General features: G+C 33.7%; 1 protein-coding gene across 3 annotated transcripts in view; it reads right to left on the bottom strand.

The window, feature by feature from the left end:
- PKIA (protein kinase (cAMP-dependent, catalytic) inhibitor alpha) overlaps positions 1–6,830 on the bottom strand; it is a 104,928-nt gene that overhangs the window by 8,686 nt on the left and 89,412 nt on the right. The window contains exon 1 of one of the 3 annotated variants that reach the window (XM_011973979.1): positions 4,428–4,524. The exons of the other annotated variants lie outside the window; for them this stretch is intronic. The gene's annotated coding sequence lies outside the window, so the exon portion shown is untranslated. Of the gene's footprint in view, positions 1–4,427; positions 4,525–6,830 lie in introns of those variants that run through there. 3 annotated transcript variants of the gene reach the window in all.

Here is a 6,830-nt window from a genome sequence, read left to right as displayed (position 1 = left end):
TTTTCTGTAAAGGACGGTGTACTTTGCAATAAAGTAAATAAATAAAAGCAAAAACCAAACAGCTCCATTAAAAATAGGCAATGGATATGAACAGACAGTTCTCAAAAGAAGATACACACATGGCCAACAAGCATACGAAAAACTGACCAACCTAATCATTAGAAAAATGCAAATCAAAACTACGATGAGATACCACCTCACACCAGTTAGAGTGGCTATTACTAATTAATTCAAAAATTAACAGATGCTGGTGAAGTTGCAGAGAAAAAGAGAACACTTTTACACTACTGATGGGAATATAAACTAGCTCAGCCACTCTGGAAAGCATTTTAAAGATTTCTCCGTGAACTTAGAACTACCATTAGACCCAGCAATCATATTACTGGGTATATACCCAGAGGAATATAAATCATTCTTCCATAAAGACACAAGCACACGTATGTTCATCAGCACTTTTCACAATAACAAAGACATGGAATCCACCTAAATGCCCATCAACAGTGGATGAGATCATGTCTGTTGCAGCAACATGGATGGAGCTGAAGGCCATTATCCTAAGTAAATTAATGCAGGAACAGGAAACCAAACACTGCACATTCTCACATATAAGTGGTAAAAACTGAGTACAAATGGACAAAAGAAGGGAACAATAGACACCAGGGCCTATCTGAGGATGGAAGGTGAGAGGAGGGTGAGGATCAAAAAACTATAGGGTACTATGCTTATTACCTGGGTAATAAAATAATCTGCACACCAACCCTCCTAAATATGCAATTTACCCATGTAACAAACCTGCATATGTACCCCTTGAACCTAAAATAAAAGTTGGAAGCAAAACAAACAAAAATAAACCAAAACCACCTCATTTGTAAAATTCTGAATTTGGAAATTCTCTCCTCTCGTCACAGCCACTTTTTCTTTCTCTTTTCTCTTATACTCAATGAACCAATTCTTTATACTGATGCTGTCTTTAATTCCTCGAATCACTTTTTAGTTTCCTCTTGGTCCAGCCCTACTTGAATCAGTTACGCACTACTTTATGTAGTTTTTTTTATTAGCATCTAGAAGTTCCTTTGATCTATTGTTATCTTTACTTCTGTACCTACACTTCACTGCTGGGAAAACACTATAGTATATTTTCTCTGATCTCAGTACTGGGTGGTTGAGTGTTACCAGAAAAAGTCACAAAATTGTGCCAATTGGCTCAACTAGAAATTTCTGGCTCTATTATTAGTATACACTTGGATGGAGTTGCCCAGAAATTCTTCGGTTCACCTCTAGTTGACTCTTCCTTATGCTGTTCTCTTTGGGAAGGATTCCAAAGCCTTTCCAGTCTACACACCAGACACCACCTACCTTAAGAGATGACTCTGCATCTTCCTCTGAGAAGATACAGGACATCTGTTACAAATTCTCTAAAAATTCTTCCTTTTTCAAACAACATTTCTCAGTATAATCACCATTCTTTCTTTTTTGGATGAATTGACCTGTCTTTCTAAGACATGCTATTGATTTTATTTCCTTCCACCTCTAATGTCATTACCCACTGCCCATTAACATGACACATGTTGGAGAATATATTTTCCCTCATTTCTTTCCCTTGATATCCATTACAGGTTCTAATAAGGCAGAAACTGCATTTTGTTAATATTTTAATCACATACAATTTCTAGCAGAGTTGTTTGCTAGTGTTAAATAAGAATATGTTAAATAGAACTGACCAATGAGGAAGAAATATATTAATCACCTTTTATCGGTGACCACAGAAAACTTTCCTGCTTCCTGATTGTACTAAATTACTAAATCCTAAAAATTCATCTACTTCAGTCTAGAAGTTTTATAGATGAAGAACCTGAGGACCAGATAATTCAAGTGATCTGACCATATTCACATAGGTAATAATTTAATCTGCCCATATTCACATAGTTAATGAATTAAGTACTTGGAACTTAAGTCTGCAAAGTTCCTGCCCACACTTTTTACTTTACCAGGCAGCCTGTCTATGAGTAAGTCAGAGTTTGAATAAAGTTTTTGGACCTTGGAATAATTCAGTGTTATTAGTGGTAAAGATATTTTCATTATCTGCATTACCATTAACCAACACAGTGTTTGGTTTCTACATTACTTCAAAGGTTTAGAACTGAACATGCACATCAACCTAGCAAAAACATCTTATAAATATTTAAGGAGAGGTGGAGTCACAAGACATATTCAAGCTCTTTTCACAATAATTTTCAATCTTAGTCTCTTTTTATAGCTTTTTAAAACATAGACTTAGGCCAGGCATGGTGGCTCATGCCTGTAATCCCAACACTTTGGGAGGCCAAGGCAGGCAGATCATGAGGTCAGGAGTTCGAGACCAGTCTGACCAACATGGTGAAACCTTGTCTCTACTAAAAATACAAAAATTAGCTGGGCGTAGTGGCGCATGTCTGTAATCTCAGCTATACAGGGGGCCAAGGCAGGAGAATCACTTGAACCCAGGAGGCGGAGGTTGCAGTGAGCCAAGATTGGGCTACTGCACTTCAGCCTGGGTGACAGAGAGAGACATCATCTCAAAAAAACAAATAAAGAAACAAATAGGCTTAAAAAAGCACAAGTGCTATTATTTCTGATCTGATAACAATGCTGTAAAATAGGAAAACAAATCCTCATTTTTCAGATGAAGAAAATAAGTCTCAGAGATTTTAAGTAACCATGAAATCATACATATTACCATGACTTAAACTATGGGTATATGTCTTTGGGTTTTCTGTAAAGGGCGGTGTACTTTGCAATAAAGGTCCCTGTTTTTTGCCATTATCATTTCTAACTGCCATAATAATACATACCCTTGTAGGGTTTTATATCTAATTCTCCTTGCTGAAAATAGTTTTTAAAAGATTTGAAATACCAAAAATGAGGCAGAGAAAGTGGTAAAAATTTCCATGGGAAGGTATATATTAAAAGAAAGTGTCTTGTATTATGATTTATCTATTTGGGAATTTTAAAAGATCCTGGTGGCAATCCTACTTGTACGAGGGTAACCAACAACTTACTCTGAATTTTTATTTAGTCCACTCCCAAGTAATGAACACAGGAAGGAAGAAATGAGGTTATGAGAGACATAAAAGTATATTGTGCTTACTTTTAAAATCTTCATATATAGCTTTCATTTCAATTGAATGAAAGACAATGTGGACAATTGTGAGAAGAGGTTATTCCTGTAAAGTTGAAATATATTTTTAGTTCAATGGGCATCCAATTCTGCATCTTTAAAGTAACATGGAAACTAAGTAATGGATATCCAATTACACTAGCCAATATAATTATTATAATACAAATAGCTATTGCTATAAAAGTAATATTTCATTGCTTATTATGTTTTCTTTCTCTAAATAGGTCTATTTTCCAATAAAAGAACAATAGCTAACAAACAACACACACCAAATATGTGAATGAAGGAAAGCATACAATTACATTTTTAAACAAAACATATATTGTATACTCCAGATTTTCTCTATGATTATAGTGCTTTTAGTGAATTCCCCTTAAGTGCTCAAAAATAGATATTTTTACCTGCATGGTGGTTAGGGTTTTTTTTTTTTTTTTTCAGTCAAGCATTTAGACACTGCTAATTTAGTGATATGACTCCAAGAGATAAATATCTTTTACGTCAAGTATACCTGTATAGATGACTTGTACTTCAGCTTTGAAATTCTGGAGAGCAGCCATAAAAATTATGGTTGACAGATATTCACCCCCCAAAATTACAAAATTCAAAAAAAGCCAGATAAATGTCAGCAGCAGATGGAAGTGTAATAGACCAGCAAGTAGCACATATTCTGACTTTATAAAAATAATCAGGAAAAAATCTGGAAAACTTATTAAAAGTAGACTTTGACTCTTTACTAGAGTTTCCTGTCTATGTTGCTATAATTGGAATTTTCTAGACATAACCAAATGATAGTATTGAATACAGAGAAGGTAATATGGTGTTACTTTTTTGTATCCAGTTATACCAAAGATCCAATTATACTAATATTCGGCCCTATGGGATAGGGAAAAGAGGGAAATGGACACTTTAATTTAAATACTGAACTATTTAAAGGTGTATTAAATTTTAAAGCATAAATCTCTAAAACCTGACATCTAAAAATTCAATCAAAACCTATGATTTAGAAATAAGCTTGCTCTTTCTTTTCCCCATTCTTAAAACAGCTTCACTCTCTTACTCTTTAGCAACAGAAGCAATATTGCTGCTCTACAAATTCTTTATATAATGGATTTCAAAACTGAGACTCATGATCTGTGTCTTCCTTTTTTATGCTATCTTTTTAAAATTCCATACACACAAATTTTTTGAGTGAATAAAGCAAAAGGTATTACTATAGTAGAATTTACAGATTTAGATAGATTTCAAGAGGCTATGAAAAGCATGTACTTACGTCTCCTACGTTAAACAAACTGAAGTGTTCCACATCGATGGATTCTAGAAGTTGGGACTATGATGTTGCTAAAATGATTTTTATAGTGACATTGAGTCATGAGCCAAATGGTGACTGGATAACATGCTAATTTTACTCCTGTAAATGGGACACATGAAATGAGACTCACAGACTTGGAGGAAAGAATGGAGAGAATGTCATTAGCATGCACTGAAGACTTCTCTTTAATCTGAATACTATGATTTAAGTAAGAAAGAAAGGAAAAAAAAGAAAGAAAATTCCCCTTATTCCACTGTGACAAAATGCAATTATACAACTTCTCAACTTTGACTTTGTGAAATCATGGGAAGCATGTTTAAAGCCCTTGAGTAGTTTACTACGTGTTTAATGCTTGGTCTACATTAGTATTTCTGAATTGTTTTGGTCTCAGATATCTATTACATGCTCAAAAATTATGAAGAACTCCACTTAGCTTTCATTTGCCAGGGATAAATCTACCAATATTTAACATATCGGAAATTAGAAAAATTTAAAAAATTAAATAATTACTAATTCACCTCAAATAATATTAATAAACCTATTACACTTTATATAAATATTTAATGACAATAAAATATATTCTCCAAAGCAAAAAAATAAATAAATAGTGACAAGCGTGGCATTGATTTACATTTGTAACTCTCTGGCTTAATTTTGCAAATGTCTGGTTTAATAAAAGACATCTGGCTTCTGATATTTGCTTCTGCATTCAGTCTCTCTTAATATGTTGTTTTAGTTGAAGTATATAAGAGAATCTGGCTTAACAGAGATATTATTATTTTAGCTGGAAAAGTGAGGAGAATTTTAATAGCTTTTTCAGATAATTGTGGCTTTTTTTCAATGTGGAATCTAAAGTCATATGAATATGCTTTCCATACTCTGCCTTTAGAAAGTTCCCATTGTCTTTCTTGCAGTTTGAAATGGTCTTTTGTCCACACATTTTTTTCCTTTTTTTTTTTTAAACTATCAGACATTGGTCATCTGGAAAATACTGGTACACTGGGTTATGTAAATTTCCCAAATGGTAGCACATTTAATTATACAATATCACATTTGTTAGCAATACCACCTATCTCATCTGAAAAGTCTTTAAGAATTGGGAAACTGACAAATTCACAGGGGCAGATAAGAAGTTTTCCAAAATTATAACTTTTGTTTGAAAGTTCAGATTTTTTTCACTGGCAAAAGATACTGTTATATTTTGCTTTCCTAGAAGTGACAAGGTCACTTTGTTCATTTTCAAGAAAATCTCTGCCAAATGTCCAAGTTTGTACAACTGCAGTTTGCCTGTCACTTCTTTCAAGTAAAAATGGTGATCCAAGAAAATAGTGTCTAGCTCAGCTCTCAACCCACAGTTGCACAAGGTGCTTTACTTGTGATAACCATGTGTTTGATACACAACAGAAGTACTTCATGAGATGTCCCATTTCATCACACGAATATTAAAAAGATGTGTACTCAAAGGTCGAGATTCAAGAAAATGAATTTTTTTTTTACTGCTGCATCAAGTACATTCTTAGGTAAGCCTGGCACTAAAAAGAATACTAGTTGTGAGTGTGTAGGGGTGCAGAATACATAGATCACTAGGAGAGTTTGGTGCCGCTGACTTGCTTAGTGCAAAAGTGCCAGCAGTTCCCTGCCCACCCCCGCCTTGCTTTTGCATAATTCCTGCAAATGTCAGCCTTTCCCCCTCTCCCCGAATGGCAACATTACTTCATTTCTCCTCTCAAACTTTCTTTAGATCAGACTCAAATACTTTTTCCCCCTACAATGTTTAACACATAAAAACTTTAAAATGAGAAACTTCACCTGTAAATGTTTAAAATGTTAGAAGTATTATCTTTCTTTAGAAAATATTTTTATAATTGGGCAATGAGTGACCTCAAAGCTACTCATAAATCCTTATACTAATTTCTGGTTTACCCCTATACTATCCCTAATAAAAACAATTTTTTTTTCTATGCTCTTTAAATTTTATTTATATCTTGCTTTCTTACTCCCCATAGCAAATCTTACCTAATAACTTTGTGGAGACCAAGGTCATCATTCATCTTCAATCCTCTTTCTTTATTGTCACATTTAAAGTCGTCCATCTCTTTATTCAAGAGTCCTTTTGCCCACCATTATTAATACCTGACTGGTGCTCTTGATTCTATCTTCTCCTCCATTATCATTCCTTCAATTCTGCCTCTTGCTTCTAGAGTCACGATTTTACTTCAGCTACTTCTTTAACATCTTTCAAATTGCTTACATCTTCCCTGTTATAAAATCTTCTATCTTTTAACTCTGTATTTTTTTCTTTTTTCTTTTTTTGTAATTTTTAATTTTTCTTTTATTATTATTATTATTATTATTATTATACTT

This window comes from Mandrillus leucophaeus, unplaced genomic scaffold, assembly GCF_000951045.1.
Source record: "Mandrillus leucophaeus isolate KB7577 unplaced genomic scaffold, Mleu.le_1.0 Scaffold1405, whole genome shotgun sequence".
In the NCBI taxonomy this organism is placed as follows: Eukaryota; Metazoa; Chordata; class Mammalia; order Primates; family Cercopithecidae; genus Mandrillus; species Mandrillus leucophaeus.
Note: the sequence above shows the minus strand (reverse complement) of the source record. Positions and strands in the feature narration are given on the sequence as shown.